Raw genomic sequence first — 18,051 nt, forward strand, 5'->3', positions numbered from 1 at the left:
TAAGTGCAATTTTACATGCCAATATCTTTGCATGGCAGTATCGCAATTAAGTTTTTTTAAAGGATTTTAGTCAGATTGCAGGGACATAAAAACACTCATTTGCAGTTATTACTGGAAAAGTGGGAGAAACTCCCACTTCAACGTGGTCCTCTAAACTTCTTAAATAACACGTTGAAACAAAAAACAAATAGAAACATGCATTTATAAAAAATGCATACCTTTAGAAGTATTTTACATAGGCATGTTTTTCCAAATATTTACTTGAATGCTTGATAGTGACAAGTGAAGGTAAAACATTTTAAGGTGAATTGACCGCTTTCCTGGCACAGGAAAGTGTAGTCTACAAAACTAGAGGTGTTAACTCAATGCTACTCAAACAGCATTTTATCTTTTGCTGGCCATCCCCTCCTACTCTTTCTAAAATAAATGTGGTAATTGAGCCTTGTTCATTTTGTTTCATTTTCTATGAAAATCAAGTCCCATTCATATCTCTACATCCTACAAGTTAGTTGTAAATCTAGACATAGGTAAGAGCAAACTCATTTCCAATAATATACTTAAAATTTTCCCCCACAAAGCAATAATAATAATAATAATAATAATAATAAATATGGACTCAAAATTTTCCCCAACCCCTCCATCTCACGTCACATAGGAAAGCAGCAGCCATTCGCACTACCACCAAACATTTCTGGGTCTAGCAATCTCTTCATTCTACAATCTTAAGGGAAAGAAAAAACATTTTTCTTACATACTCTTTAAAATTAATAGTATACAATACATTTTCTTTCTGAGAGTGGGAGAATGAAATTTAAAAACATGCTTATTTGTTCTCTCTGCTGAAAATATCTAACATTAGAAGAAGAAACTTTGGTTTCCACAGAAAATATTGGCTTCCCCATTAGCCATCTGCTAGATGGTGGGAATGTTCTGTGTGGCTTTCTCAGCTGGAACATTTGGAAAATGAATACATTGTTGCAAAAACTCACATTGTTGGCCATAATGTTTGTGATCATGTTGTTGACTTACCAGATGTCCTGGAAATTCCTGGGGTGGAAGTATCTCCAGTCCTTCCAAATCCCTCTGTCATGTTGCAGAATGGTGTTTGATATACATGACTCTTAGCTATTTCTCATTGTTTACTATGGAAATTTTCATTCAGTCAATCATTCTGTAGACTGACACAAGATGGAAATAGACACCATGGAACATGTTATCCCAACTTGCACACCTGTGCATAAAAGACCTATTATTTACCATTCTTCAAAATAATTTCTCCAACCCCAACTACGTGTATATGTCTATCCATATTTAAGATTAGATAGGATGACCTTCATTGTGCTTATCTCCAGCTGGTAAAGAAGCAACAAAGTCTAACAGTTGAATGCTTTGCTCACTCATGCCTGAGAAGTTTGTTCAAAATGTGAATAACCCCTGTTTTCAGTCTGGGCCTTCCCTTTTGAAATTAGATTAATGGAGTGATGAATAAAGTAAAAAAAACTCTTCTACACTTTTGCATGCAAATAGATTAGACTTTGCCTCTTGCAAATGGAATTATCTCTTACCAGTCTGTTTCTCTACTTGTTTTCATTTAAAGCAAGAGAATACTCTGAGCAGAATGAGAACATGTTCTAAGTGGGGATTCATTTTAATACTCCATAGAATTCTGACTGCCATATGTATGATTATTCTGACATAATCATACATGACTATAGGTACTTGCCAAACTACACTTCATGATTAATTTTAACTTTTATTTCTATCAAAAGGATATAGCATGAGGATTTATATCCCCAGAGGTTTCTAAAGGACAACAATTTATATTTGAGGCCCCTATTCCACCACACAACTCCAGTTCATTTGCTTCTTGGAGTTTGCATGCTGCCGCAGCAAGCAGGTGGCTCATCCACTCCTACGTCTCTCATCTTTACCAGCATCCTCTGACCTGTCCATCCTCTGGCCCAGTGCTCTGCCATCGGTGTGCACAATTGCTACTGAGATAACTCTGTCCCAAAGGCCCCTTTGGGTCTGGTGGTTCTTGCTGTTGCTTACAGACAGGGGAATACCTGATAAGCTATTTATGGCGTATATTCTTAAACAGGCCTCACAGCCATCTTCTTGTTACCAAAGCACCAGGGGATCTGGTGAGGTCCTGCTGCTCACCAAACAGAAAGCCAGTCACTAAGACAACGAGTATTGCCAGGGAAGAAGGCTTTCATTGTGTGCTGCAGCCAAGCAAATGGGAGATCAGTCTCAAAAGCATCTCCCTGACTGACTAAAATTAGGGTTTAAATAGTAGGGAAGAAATATAATGACATGCAGGAAAACAGGAATTAGGAAGAGGTAAGGAAGAGGAGTTGGTAAACAGGAAGAGCAGGTGGTCACTTAGGCAATCATGACAGGTGAGGGGTCTGGTGTCTCATTGTCCAGATGTGGCCATCTGATAAGTTTCAGTTTCTTTATACTATCTCAAAGGCCTGATGGTTGATTTCCTGAGAAAAGAACTCACATAAGACAAATACAACTTTCTTAAGTTTTAAGACTGGGAGGATTATCTTCTATGTTTATTGAGAAGAAACCATTAAATACCAGTTCTATGGGACAATTAGGTTGGTTTCACCTCACTGAGTTTCTCCATTGTAGGCGTGATACGATTTGGCTCTGGGTCCCCACCCAAATCTTATGTTGAATTGTAATCCCCAGTGTTGGGGATGGACCTTGAGGGAGCTTATTGAATCATGTGGGCAGATTTCTCCCTTGCTGTTCTCATGACAGTGAGTGAGTTCTCATGAGATCTGGTTGATGCTGGGCATGGTGGCTCATGCCTGTAATCCTAGCACTTTGGGAGGCAGAGGCGGGTGGATCACCTGAGGTCAGGAGTTTGAGACCAGCCTGGCCAACATGGTGAAACCCTTTTTCTACTAAAAATACAAAAATTAGCCAGGCATGGTGGCGGATACCTGTAATCCCAGCTACTCGGGAGACTGAGGCAGGAAAATCGCTTGATCCTGAGGGGAGGAGGTTACAGTGAGCTTAGATCATGCCATTGCACTCCGGCCTGGGTGACAGAGCGAGAGTCCATCTCAAAACAAAACAAAACAAAAAAAAACAGAAAGCACGTGGCACTTCCCCCTTCACTCTGTCTCTTTCTCTCCTGATGCCATGTGAAAACATGCTTGCTTCCCCTTCACCCTTCACCATGATTGTAAGCTTCCTGAGGCCTCCCCAGTCGTGCCTTCTGTATAGCCTGTGGAACTGTTAGTCCATTAAACTATTTTTCTTTATAAATTACCCAGTTTCAGGTAGTTCTTTATAGGAGTCTGAGAACAGACTAATACAGGGAGTCTCCATTATGGAGAATGGGCTTAATCACCCTTTTCCTTAGCTTTTTTTTTTTTTTAAATATATTATTATACTTTAAGTTGTAGGGTACATGTGCATAACGTGCAGGTTTGTTACATATGTATACTTGTGCCATGTTGGTGTGCTGCACCCATCAACTCGTCAGCACCCATCAACTCGTCATTTACATCAGGTATAACTCCCAGTGCAATCCCTCCCCCCTCCCCCGTCCCCGTGATAGGCCCCGGTGTGTGATGTTCCCCTTCCCGAGTCCAAGTGATCTTATTGTTCGGTTCCCACCTATGAGTGAGAACATGCGGTGTTTGGTTTTCTGTTCTTGCGATAGTTTGCTGAGAATGATGGTTTCCAGCTGCATCCATGTCCCTACAAAGGACACAAACTCATCCTTTTTTATGGCTGCATAGTATTCCATGGTGTATATGCCACATTTTCTTAATCCAGTCTGTCACTGATGGACATTTGGGTTGATTCCAAGTCTTTGCTATTGTGAATAGTGCTGCAATAATCATCACTGGCCATCAGAGAAATGCAAATCAAAACCACAATGAGATACTATCTCACACCAGTTAGAATGGCAATCATTAAAAAGTCAGGAAACAACAGGTGCTAGAGAAGATGTGGAGAAATAGGAACACTTTTACACTGTTGGTGGGAGTGTAAACTAGTTCAACCATTATGGAAAACAGTATGGCGATTCCTCAAGGATCTAGAACTAGAAGTACCATATGACCCAGCCATCCCGTTACTGGGGATATACCCAAAGGATTGTAAATCATGTTCCTTAGCTTTTATATGCCCTTCTTAGGTTGTACTGCCTCCTCATCACCCCTCCTGCAAACAAAGCCCACAACTTATCTCCTGGGCCCACTGAGGTCCCTGTTCTCACTTCCTCTTCATCTCTTTTCATTCTCCTTTATTACCTTTCATTCCACCTTGGAGAATTCACTAATCTGGAGGGCATTGCCTGTATAAGAACAATCTCCTTAAACAGACAAGGTTTGAGAACCTAAACTTGTATATGGCTTTTTTTTACCCTTATTCTTCCCCTGAGGTGAAAATTACAAAGCCAACTATTTGCTTGAATGCAGGAATGGAGTTGGGAAAGAAAATACAGGAAGGAGAAATTTAAAATCATATTCATGTCTAAAAAATATTATGCCACCACTTAGCTGTAATCAGAACAGAGAAATAAACAGAAGAAAAGGCCAAAATGGAGGAAGGAGAGTTGATAAGTTTAATCAGCAATTTTCTGCTGTTCAATAAACTTTACTCGAACTACCTTTTACAGAGGTTGCTATCAATATAATACACTTCCAGATTCATGGTCCCTGCTACACCATACCATGTTCAAGTAAATCCAGGTCCCCTACTTAAAACTTTGAATTTGATAAGAATTGTCAAGAGTTATTTAACCTATGATTGATTTAATGAGTAAATACAAATTAGTGGCAAGAAAAATATTGATCACCCTATATTTTTGTCCTTCAACACCACATGCTGTTCTTATGAAAAGCTTTTTTTAATTAATAAGTGTTCTCTACTTTGGGAATATCTACATAGAAATATTATGGAAATGTAAGAATGAAGAATATACATATCTATCACCTGGGGAGATTTCACAGCTGTGTATACATATATATATATATCTCACCACAGACAAACTGGATCAGAATCTCTAAGGTAAGCATCTATACTATTGGTATGTTTTAAAGCTCCTCAGGTGATTCTAGCACACTCATTCCTACCTACATCTCCCATTTATACAGGTAGGTTGTGATTTCTCTAAAATACATCATCATATGTAAAAGAGCTTAAAACCACTTCTCCTGACCCTTTGTTACAAAGTACATTCGTTTCACCATACCCCACCAAATCTCAACACAGAAAGGTTCTTCTGCAGTTTATTTCAATGTCGAAGAGAACTCATGGAAATATTATCAAATTTTACTCACGTGGTTTCCCACTTAAAAGCTGTAACTTTTGTTCTTATTTCCCCAAAGAATGACTCCATAGCCCACCAACCCCACCCCATCTACATGTTTGATAAATGTTAACCAACACATTTATGAGATGGCATTCCATTCTAAAATGACATTTAAAAGCTCTGAAGCTTAATTGCTGCGGATAGCCATCAATCATCACTGGGATGCCCTGGGATAGTGGACTTTGAGGTGTGCCATCCATCTCGTGGAGCCAATGTGGCTGGCTGCCTCCCCCTCTTCGTCACTGGGTGATGGGGCTGATGGAGACTGGCTGCTGCACTTTCGAAGTGCCGCCTGTTCCCTCACCTGTTCTGCATGACTACTGAACTGAGCCGTGTTGTGACAGTCTGCCTGCTCTTCCCTGTTCAGATTAATGAATACAGCTTTAGCTGTTAATTCAAAGCTAGTCAAGCTTATATCCAACAATTAGAGACCAATTTTCATATTCAGCTTGAGTGTATGTGTAGAAGGGTGTGGGAGAGGAATGCAATTTGGCATAATTTTTTATCTCTAGGGCAAACCCGAAGAAGAAGGAAGAGTAAGGGACTCTGAAGATAATACCTGAAATTCTCATTGAGCCTGGCTACAGTGAAATGTTTCAAGCCTCAACATCTTTGCAAGCTACAACAATGTGACCCTGGGGGTTTGAGCTTCCTGCCCTGCAGCCAGACTGTAATCCATCAAAAATAATAAGCACACACGGCAGGCCCCTGTGCACATCTACCTTCAAGGGGGGTCAGCAGCTAAGCTGGCATTTCAAGAAGCTCTAGAGTCAGAACCCATACTCTCCTACTCCTCATTTCCACCACAATAAGAAATGAAATTCTTACTTATATATAGAATTATGTACGTGACCTCATATGCCCCTGTTCAAGATCATCCAGGGCAATGGAGACTTAGTACTTAATTCTAAACCCTGGATTATCCTCCCTGATAAAGCAAGGGCTGCACCTGCCCCCATCTTGCATGGAAAAGCTATGTGTGGACTCCAGATGCTAAATCTGTCAAAATACATTCTTACTAGAATTTCTACCTACAGAAAGGAGAAAACAAACCTGGCCACAGTATTCCTGCCCCTGGTTACTGATGGGAGGGGAGGTTCAGAGGAGCACATGTCTATTCAAGGTACATAATACCTTTGTCCTGGGATTTGAAATCTCCCCTTTGCCACTTTGACTGATATTCTTACAATGGGGGGCCCGTGACTGGAGCACAATACGCAGCAGCTATAGTATGTTTAGTCGCATTGATGACTCTAGTTGCTTTCCTTATTAAATTCCTTTTTGTTCTACTTTATTTAGCAGTCGTCTCTAGTGTTGGACTAGCTCAGCCATGCAATGGGATTGTTGTCCTTCTTTGGGCAGTGTACCCTTGGGGACCATGTGGAGATGGTAGTGGTCATTCCAGTTTGAATGTCTCCATTCGGGAGGTAAAACACAGGCAGAGTCAGGGCAGCACATGCAATAGCTATTTTTCTGGATCTCTATTTTGCTCAAATGCTTGCAGTTTCTGTTTAGTGTTTTTAAAGGGTGTCTATTATCTTGTCTGTAACCTAGTAATTAAAAAGACCTAACTTACAGACTGGATGCTAGGAATAAATGAGATAAATGTAAAGCACTTAGTACAATGTAGAGTGCATAGACAGAATTTAACAAATGATAGAGTGTAAAATGTGTCAATAATTGTTCCTGTGTTTTTGGAAGTTTGTATCTAATTGGGGACAAATATACAAAACAATTGAATTGGTAAATAGATGCTTGTAGACTAAGAGATAGCTATGATCAAAGTTGAAAATCAAAGTTACTTTGATAGAGAATAACTGGGAATGAGGGGGCTGTTTTGGAATGAGGGCCATCAGGGTAAGCCATGCTGAGAAAATGCCATTTAAGCTGAGACCAGAGAAGGAAGAGCGAGAAGAGCTGGGTGAGTGGCACTCCATGCACAGCAAACAAATTATGAAGCCTGTGAGGTGGGAAACAGATGCGAGTGGCTGGGATGTGGAGAGAGACGGGTGAGAATGGGGTGAGGTGAGGCCGTTTGGATTGTACTCCAAGTACCTGCTACTCAAAGCGTGGTCCGCACATCACCTGGGAGCTTGCTGAAAGTGCAAAAACTTGAATGCCACCCCAGACCCCCAAGTCAGAATCTGCACTTTAACAAAAACACCTGGGTGATCTCTTTCCCATTTTGAGATTAATAAGACTGGCTTACGAAGTCACTGAAAAGTTTAGACAGCACAGTGGTGCGATCTGCTTTATATTTCTTAAAGAATCACTTTAGATGTTATAGCAAACATTGATTAGAGGGCAGTGTTTTTATTGCTATTTTATTACTCCTTTTGAAGTCTTCTGCCTAGTTTACTGCTCATTCCAAGACTGGATCCTACTGCAATCTGGCCATCTTCCACCTGAAATCCAGCCCACTTGGCCCCAGCCCTGTGTTTCTGCTTATGCAATGCTCAGTGCCCCTGCCTACCTCCCTTGTACTTTTGAGGGTCATGTGCTCTTGTATTCGCCATATCCCAGCTCCGACCAAATTAGAAACCTCCACCCTTGTACATCCTGATGAATGCCTCTGAGGCCAGAGACAGTGCCTGTCCTTGACTGTGCATGCCACATCTTCAGCTGGTTCTTCCAGACCCAGTCTCTGCCTCTGAGGTGGTTTCATGCCACATCCTTTGGTTCCCACTGCATGCCTCTTCCATGCCCCAGAAATTCTGGGACCATGTGAAAGAATGAGCATTCCAAGTGACTTTAATTAGATTCCAAAGATGAGAAAGGAGTTCACACATAAATGCTAGCCACCCTTATATTAAAAAATAAAACTTTTTAATCGATTGTTGGGGGGAGCTGTTAATGAGCTAACTACTTTTAATTTAATATTTGACAGTAATTGCAACAGAATTACATTTAACAAGACAGGAACCTCTATGGGTTTTTAGCAGGCAAATGAGGTAACAGAACAGTTCCTGTTAAGGAACTGAAATATAATCAAAGGAGGCTTCATGCCTGTGGCTGAGTCTGAGTGACAAGACTACCAACAGTAACCCCCAAAGACGGATGATACTGGTTGTGTGGAATAAGAAACAATACAAGATTTCCCTGTGCTTGGCATAGAACAGTCAAAACGCAGGGCCTGATGGAGCATATAGGTTGTTGAGGATGGTTGGAGATCTTGTTCAGCTAAAGCTGTCAAGGAGGCTGGGAGCCAAGGGAATAAAAGGCACTGCTTAATGAGTTCTAATAGAAGTTAACAGGTAACTTTCACAGTGATGCTACGAGTAGATGTAATCCCTCTCCATTATGTGGCAATATTAAGGAATACTTTTTTCTCATTCCATGTGTGCTCTGGAGAGAAAAAAAAAAAAAAGCAGTTCGTGTTGCTGCTCAGCATCCTCTCAGAGCGGCATCATAAAACTCAGTCCTTATATTAGCAAGGTTCAATCAGCCCCACGAAATGAGGGCAGCATTAAAAGAGGTGTTTCGATGAGGGATAGAGGCAGGTTGGTGGAAGCATTGTAAGCATTTAATCAGGTCACGTTGCATTTCATCCTAGGGCTGCCATGGGAGATCTGAGTTAGGCAGCTGGGAGTACCGGAGAGGCATGGCTCCAAAATTGTCTCCATTATGCACTTTCTTGAAACCCTCTGAAGAAGCTCACCTTTCTCACCTCAAATGGCTATGTCATCACCTTTATTTCGGCTCTAACTCTGGCTTTAATGGATTTTCTGAGCTTCCAGCTTTGAAACCCATATAGAAAGAACGACCTCAACTGAGTACCATAGCTGTTACTCAGATCAAATGTCACCAGTCCTCAGGGACAGCTTTAACTTCACAATGATGTTCAAATTTGGACAGTGTAAAGCCAAGCAAATAGATTCTATATATTTTCAATGGTCTCTAGAAAAGGCATCAGAAAGAAGACTCATTTTCTCTCAGTTTAACACTATATTTGTTATAAAACAAACAAATAGGTCAAATGCCATTTTTATACAATTTTATGGGGGGAAAGAATGTGAGAAGAAAGAAAAATAGCTAACAAAATATTCACATTGCTATATAAGGAAAAGGAACCTTTGGATACAAAGTTCATATTTGACAGGTAATGTGACAATAAAAGAGGGAAAAACATGAATTAAAATGCAATGAAAAGTTCATACTCTCCGTGCACAGAGAAATAAGTGAATGTCCTTAAATTGATCACTTCTCCAGCTGGAAGAAGGGCTTCAAATGATTGATGGATGTGTGATGCTTTTTTTTTAAAAAAAGATATATGTTGAACTATAGTGAGATTAATCTAAGTCATTTTTCAAGTAATATATAAATGAATTTCTAATATACTGTGCTTTGCATACAGTAAGAAGTTAAAAGTGCTTTTAAGATTAATTCAAAACTAAGGGATAGGTTGATAATAGAGAACTATGAACCATACATATTTAGTACGAGGAAAAAATGCTCTAAATATTGGGATTAACTTGAGAGTTAAACCTAAAAGATGGTGTCAGACAGAGGCACATTGTGCAGAGGGCCAGTAACAGTCATCACAGTGACAAACCATTGGGTGACTCCTCAAATTCTCATCAATGAAACCTAGCAGACCCATCACCAATTATACATGGCAAGATACAGGTTTTTATAAAATGTTGAAACAGACCCAAATTGCATGCAAAAATGTAATTCTCCAAATTAACTGCTCATGAAAATTACATGGGAAGTTTCTGAGAGAAGAGGCTTTAAGATCCACTCTACAGGCCAGGCGCGGTGGCTCATGCCTGTAATCCCAGCATTTTGGAAGGCCAAGGGGCGGATCACGAGGTCAGGAGATCGAGAACATCCTGGCTAACACGATGAAACCCTGTCTCTACTAAAAAAACATAGCCGGGTGTGGTGGTGGGCACCTTGGGAGGTTGAGGCAGGAGAATGGCATGGACCCGGGAGGTGGAGCTTGCAGTGAGCCGAGATTACACCACTGCTCTCCAGCCTGGGCAACAGAGCAAGACTCCATCTCAAAAAACAAATAAAAAGATCCACTCTCCACTGACTGAATCAGTACCATAGTTTGGACCCCAGAATATTTCCTGTAGTTCAAAGCCTCTGCTCTTTTTCAGCCTAAATAGGCATATTTTTTGATGCCAAAAAAAAGGAAGGGGCACCATGTTTATAATTGTAGTGCCTGCTACAGCTGCTGAATGAAAAACTTTGCAAGCATATCTGGACTATGCTGACGATCAGTGATTGGGAATGATTGATTTAGAACATAAGTTTCAGGAAGACAGAAACTATCTTCTCCACCATTGGTTTCAGATGCTTACAAGGTAACTGCCACATAGTGATCACAAAGCATTCATTGAACTAATCAGGAGATTGGGGGACCTGCAACTATCTATTGCTGTTTTTTTCTCTCTTTCATGTAAAATTGAAGATTTATGAATGTCACATCCAGAGGCAATACAGGTCAGGCACAGCGGCTCAGGCCTGTAATCCCAGCACTTTGGCAGGCCGAGGTGGGTGAATCACCTGAGGTCAGGAGTTCGAGACCAGCCTGGCCAACATGGTGAAACCCCATCTCTACTAAAAATACAAAAATTAGCCAGGCGTGATGGCGGACACCTATAATCCTAGCTACTTGGGAGGCTGAGGCAGGAGAATGGCATAAACCGAGGAGGCAGAGGTTGCAGTGAGCCTAGATCACTCCACTGCACTCCAGCCTGGGGGATAGAGCGAGACTCTGTCTCAAAAAAAAAAAAAAGAGGATTAGAGTGGAAAGTCTTTCATACCCACATTTTGTAAGGTGTCAGAATATCTGGACCCAGGAACCTTACCTGCATTGACTTTTGAGACCTATGCAAATTATTCAGCTTTGTATCTTCCCTTGTGCATACAACAACCACAGACTCATAGGAGGTGTACAATGAATAGCATTTATTGAACTAATCAATGTATTGACTTTCACAGTCATTAAGGTAATTTAGATTCATTAGTTACAAGGACAAATTTTATAGTAGACCTCTTCTAATTTTTTTCAAATAAATGGACACTAAAAAGAAACTATGAACTATATTTAAGCTATATGAATCTCACATTAATTCATACAATTCACAGATCAAGAGAAAGCTATTTGAAGTTTCTTCAATGGCTTAACATTTTAAATTTTTTATCAGTCCTTCATTAAATCAATAGAAATGAAGGCATGTAAAAGCCCAAGGAGTTTCTCCGTAATATTCAACGTGATTTACCCATTTCTGTGGATTCACCAGCCAGACAGAGTGAGAGGTAGAATTATATCTTCTATCTTAGAATTTCTGTCAGCTTTCATTATCCACAGCACCTCTCTATCCATGTGACAGAGTTCTGATCAATGGGATATGAGCACAAGTATTCTAGCCAATTTCTGCATCATCATCTTAAAAATGAAGCTGCCTCTCTTGCCTTCTTCTCTTTTTTTGTTTCTACTGGATGGCATCTGGACTTGTCAATGACCTAGCTTCAACCAAATAGACATGGACAACACTCTGGAGGAGGATGGAGCCACATGATTGAAGGAATTTGGGACCCTGAATGACTGTCTTGAGCAGAGTCTTACCTACAATCCTGAACTGCTCACCCTTGGTCTACATGTGAACAAAATAATCTTCTGCCTTGATTGAGTCTCTTTATATGTGGGGTTTTTGTTTCAGTAAAGCATTAGTAAATATTATACTTCCTATTCGAAGATTCCATAATTTCATATAATCTGACAGGCCAAACATCTCGTGTTTCTTCTACAAGAGGTACGGATTGCCAGTTTTCCCCAAAGTCTACTGTATGGGTTCAAGCAAGTATTCTACTTTGTTATCCTACACAGCTGACAACCAGCAAAGAAAGTGTTCTCAGGTAACTGCGCCAAATACAGTAGTGAAAAAGGTGAGACCAGGAAGCTAAAAATATTATGATACACAGCATTTTTGACCTGGATATATCATCCGAAGGTGCATTTTGTTTGGCATACTGTAAAGACATCCTTTGTGACAAGAAACAATATTTGTGAGCCTATTTCTGGTCATGTGCATACAGTTAATTAGCAAACTTCCAACTTACTGTGCGTGCAAATTTCAAAGTTCAAGAAGTGGCAATTTGCCCACATAAACCTTATACAGCTTTTATTGTTTTGTCAGATCTGCTTATTTAAATGCACAAATTAAGTACTATGTGTTGTACCTACTTAAAAATATGGTAGGATTCCTTGGAAGACATGAAAATTAAAATGTCAGAAAGAAAAAAGCTTTTCTATCTTACCCTCAAAGGGTGCTGTGGGATAAAAGCCAATTTTGGAAATGTGTTGCCTACCAGGCCAAATGTGGCAACAAAATCTAATGCTTCTGTTAGATCCTTCCCACCCCAACTCTCTCTCTCTCTCTGTGTCTCTCTCTCTGTCTCTCTCTCTCTCTTCCACAGATGCCCTGCAAGAAAAGTCTATGTTTACTGGGCATTGAGAACACATGAGCTTCAGGGATACAATCAACGAGTTCACCTCCCCTTTTGAAAATGTTCCATTTAACAGTTCAGAACCAAAAACAGATCCAAGATTCTTTGGTCTAGATTATTCCTTTTTGTTGTTTTACATAGAACAGGCCTCTTCATTCTTATTTTTTTCCAAATTTGTTCTTGCATTACTGTTTTACCACTTTTCCCTTTGCCCTGGCTCCTTCATGACTGGGACTATCCTCTACTAAAAAAGATAAAGTTTTCCTCCACAGTAGTCTATGAAATTGTGTTAAACCATAGTTATTCTCTCGGTATTTTTAAATGCTTTGTGTGAGACTACTTTGAAATACATGACTTATTCCTATATTTACTGAAATTGTTCAATGGTTTCCATCATAAATTAAGTCACTTAGACATCCTTGAAGATGATGAATGAACTCCTCTAATTATATTTGGCATTTCAAAAAGATACAAACACGCGTGCATGCGCGTGCGCGCACACACACACACACACACTTACTCTTGATAATGCTGCCCAGGTTAGCAGACATAAATTGTTTTGCTTTAGGCTAAAATTATTTTAATTCAATATAGCTATACCAGTTATCTTGTTGCAAGCTGGTCAGAAACTCCATCAACAGGTATATAGCCGTGCGTGTGTGTGTGTGTGTGTGTGTGTGTGTGTGTGTGTGTACAATTACCCATCTATCTGAGGGTTTCTGCATCTCCAGATTCAACCAACCATTGATTGAAACCCCCAGATACCGAGGACCAACCGTACTATGTCATTTTATATGAGGGACTTGAGCACTTGTGGATTTTGGTATCCACAGGAGTCCTGAAACCTATCCCCCATGGACATGGAGAACTGAATAGATATATACACATATATAGCCATTAAAAATTACATTAATCCTTCCCCTTCATAATTTCATATATATATATGTAATTTGTTTCTGGTAAATGTATTTTTTTTAAAATAATGGGCCTACTGGAGAGTGAAAAATAATACATTTTTGTGGCCCTTAAAATTTAGGATAAATCTATCATCTCTGGAGATTTTAAAATTCTATCCCTAAGTGATTTAAGCAATTTCTTCATGATATGAACTGTCAAACTATTAACTAGAACAATCATGAAAAGTTCTGCTTGTGTTCCACACATCCCTGCTTAATTTTGTTATTAGAGCAGGTGGCAATGCCCTATCAACAACCAAAAGGAAAAGAAACCTCTCCTATTTCCCAATCTTTTACTATTCAGAAAAATAAGCAAAATAGAACGTATACCAATTTTGTTCTCCTGACATTTTCCTATGCGGAAAAAATCCTCATCACTGCCCATTCTACCCTCCCTTGTTTTTTGTTTCAATTTTTAATTTCGAAGTACATTTTTGACTGAATAATTCCCACCCTATTCGCATTTCCAGAGGCAGTTTAAAAGAACATAAAAGAGAGAGAATGTGGCATCATATTCTATTGTCACTGTTGCTCTCTGCACCAAGCCCAGCCATCTGAAAGATATCCACATCTCTGGGTCTCATGTCGAGTGTTTACTTTTTATCATTTCAAAGTGTTTCTCTCTGATAGCACTCCTGTCAAATTTATGAATAAGTCTAGAAATTTTCAAGATAAGCTGAAATCGGTCTTATTTGTTGGCTTTCTGACTCAAATTCCCTCTACCTCTTCAGGGAGGAAGCTTCTGATTTTAGAATCCAACTGCTGTATGTTTCTTTGCCCCAACTCTCTCTGTAAATCACACTTGGTTTCACAGATTTGATAAAGCCTGCAAGCTTATAATGTCCCTGCCAGAGCTAGCCAAGAGTTACTTCCTGGGGAAATGAAGCCAGTCGGCAGCACTTCTAGCAACATAAATACGATCCTATTAGATGGAAGTCAGTGGGCCTGTCTAACGGTGGGGATTTGCCCAAACAACTCCACAAAGTAGCATGATCAAAGTGATAAAAGAAATTTCCTAAAATGACAGGGGGGGAAAAACAACAGAGGGTTCTGTTTTGATTTCGTCATCTGCCCTTCAACTCTGCTTGGATTCCACAGCAAGAAGGATTTTCTACCAATACATGACCTGTTTCTATATAAAAATGAAAGCTTATCCACTACTACAGACCATCTCTCACACTTCAGACCCCATATCACATCACAAGCTACTGTTTTGAGAAGTTTAAGCACAGAGACTTGTATCGAGTTTGACAGTGGTGGAAGAGGTACCAGTAGTTATAGAAATGGAGATATCGAGTTTATGCAATTCATGTCTTTGAAGAATTGTACTATCACATTGACCGGTATTTTATCCATGAATAAAAAGGGTATATATGATAGAGCTGATAATGTATTATTATCTTAAGAACTGCCTTGCTCGGTTGGTTCTTATTTGACTTTATCAAAGCCCATCAGCTAACATGGAAATACGTTGCCTGAATGTTTGCTACTACATACACACAGTACATGCATTTGCTTCTATTACTGACACAAAGAACGCCCATGCATTGTTTAGGGCAGGAGGGGAAGAGCTAGACAAGCCATTCAAAATCTAAAAGAAAAAAGGTCTGTTTGGGGTTTTTCTCCCCCCAACATAGAAGCATATTATTACAGTTTACTCCCAGATGAGGGTATTTGTATTTCACTAAATTCATGAGTTAGAGTTCATCAGTATTAACAGTAAAGTCTGAGAATAAAGAACCCCAAGCTTTAAGTCATAAATTCAGTTATGATAGTTAGACAGGTTAGATTGAATAAATGATAATGATGCCATTGTTTTTACTTCTAACATTGTCTTTAATAAAATACTTTTTTAAAAAAAGATAATTTTAAAAATCTGACAGGACCTTAAAGATCAATTAGTCCAATATTATGATTTTGTAGATGAGCAAACTGAAATCCACAGGGTTGAGTTTCTTAACACTGCACAAATAATTGTGGGATATAGGAATTACTAAGTGCATAAAGAGGTTGAGATTGCATCCAGTATGACTTGTTGCTATCTGGAATAAGAATTGGTGTTCAGACTCATGCCTGTGTTATGGGCTCCTTGTTCAGATACTTAGAAAAAAGCATAATAAAATGTGATTAAGAGACATTTTTCCTCGAGGCCCTGAAAGGGATTTTCTGACAGGGAGAACTTGCTTTCAAGTTTCTCTTTCAACATTGTCTTGACAAATTAACGGATGAAACGAAGATTAAAGTGTCTCAAATTAGACATTAAATTCTGTGAGTTGTTTTTACTATGTAATCAGAATTAAAATAAAAATTGGGAATCTGCCAGTTCCCAGAGCTTCTCAGGTCTTTACAAAGGAGGAACTCACTGTCCCTTCATCTTGTTATTAGGAACAAAACTCACCAAATAAGCATTGCCACCTTGGTTAGTTAGTAATGGGTTGCATTTCATCATGAGTGAGGCCCCTACAAAGGGTCCAATCATCTGATCATTTTAAGGAGACACCGTAGAAAAATAAAATAAAAAATAGTCAGTATTGGATGGAATGCCACTCATTTCATCCTCAGTAAGCTAATAGATGCCAGCCACTGTGTCGCTTGACAACCAGCTTGTGCCAACTTGCTTGACAGAGAAAAGGCCATTCTAAACCTGTCATTTAAAGTGCATCTGCTCTGGCAGAACCTCATACGAGGAATCCCTTCGTAAAAAGATCCTTCTGAGGATAATATAAACCTGCTGCAAATAAAAATAACCATCTCAGTCCAAAGAATTAATACAAATGGTGATATAGTGCATTCTTGCTTTCTTCCCACAACCCATGCCAAGCAAAAAACACGAAGTTGTTCATTGAGATAATTTTAGTACAGTCTCATGAGAATCATACCAAGAGAAGTATTCTGAGGAAGCTCCTGTGCAGACTCCCATTTTCCAGGAGTAGTGTTTAAAGTAGGTCAGCATAACACACAATGCCTCATTTCATTTCCATTCTGAATCCTCTTCCAAATATTTACTCTCGTGACTTTGTTGAAGAAGACAGTGATAGTTCTCCTACTGCCTTCCATTGAACAACGGTGAAAAATAGAAAAATCTGTTCAGTCTCTCATTCAGCTTACAAAGTCAATTAGTAGAACCCACCAACTAGTGAGACTAGCCCTCATATCTCATGTTCAGAGACATTTGAGAACATGTAATAAAGTTCTGAAATGGTTGGTTTGAGCTGCCATTTTCAGACCTTGTGAATTTAAGTTTACAGTGTCCTACCCAAGAGATGACAGAAATATTTCTCTTGATTAATCATTATTTCTACATTTTTGTAGCACTCTCCAGTTTTCAAATAATTTTTAGACTTACCATTTCATTTAATCTTCACAACTTTATGAACTATCAATTTTAAAGAAGAAGAGAATGAGGCTCAGGACATTTAAGTGGCTTCCTACAAGTCACACAGCTGGGAAATGTATATATTTGAACCCATGTGCAATGGACTCTTGTCATGTTTTGCTCAGCAGCATTCCAAGGCACCCCTAAATGGAGAGAATGCACTATTGTGTGTTCTTTGGCAATAGACTCCAATTAGCCAACTGTGTGGAGTATAGTTGAGCCAGTAGACATTCTATAGGTATATGCTCCATAAATAACAATGTCCTTTTCAGAACTTAGAATTCCAATCAACCATTGCTTCTCACTACTGACACTTTTCTTCTGCACTATCTTTCTGGTCAAAGCCTGCCCACTCTTCTTTAAGTAAATGTCATAGGAATCAGGAAAAGTTTGATTTTCCTCTCCCAAGTCTCTCCTAATTAGGGTACAGAGTCACAAAATGCAATTATCTATTCAGAAGTTCATCCTCTGGTCCCTAAAACTTGAGGGAGGAATGAAAGGCACAAGGAGCAGCGAGTCCTGAGAGAAGTGATAGAGAGATGTGGCACCTAGCACAGTGGTGGTGACTGTTTGGCAGGAATAACTCTGAGTGCAGACAGCTAACCACCCAGTTCTTTAATAAATATTTGAAATTCAATGGTTGATTGGTGCAGAAGATTCTTGACATCTATGATTGCCCAATATTATTTAATCAGAAGTTGATATGAAATGATCAGAGAGAAAGGAGTATAGGAAGAGGATGACAATAATTATAGGTTGTATATACAATTCTTATAATAGGGCTTCAGTGAATATAAACAGACACACATACATATATAAATTATGTTTATATATTTGAAATACTCAGTAAGTTTACATTCTACATGAAGAGATCTCCTTCTTCCTGTCCCCTTGCCCCTGACTAAAAAAAT

The 18,051-nt window shown here is 39.4% G+C and overlaps 1 pseudogene; it reads right to left on the bottom strand.

Annotated features, from left to right (window-relative positions):
* The window catches only part of LOC105485603 (protocadherin-8-like), a 347,750-nt pseudogene that overhangs the window by 86,390 nt on the left and 243,309 nt on the right, over positions 1-18,051 (bottom strand).

The sequence above is a fragment of the Macaca nemestrina genome, chromosome 16 (genome assembly GCF_043159975.1).
Source record: "Macaca nemestrina isolate mMacNem1 chromosome 16, mMacNem.hap1, whole genome shotgun sequence".
Lineage (NCBI taxonomy): Eukaryota > Metazoa > Chordata > Mammalia > Primates > Cercopithecidae > Macaca > Macaca nemestrina.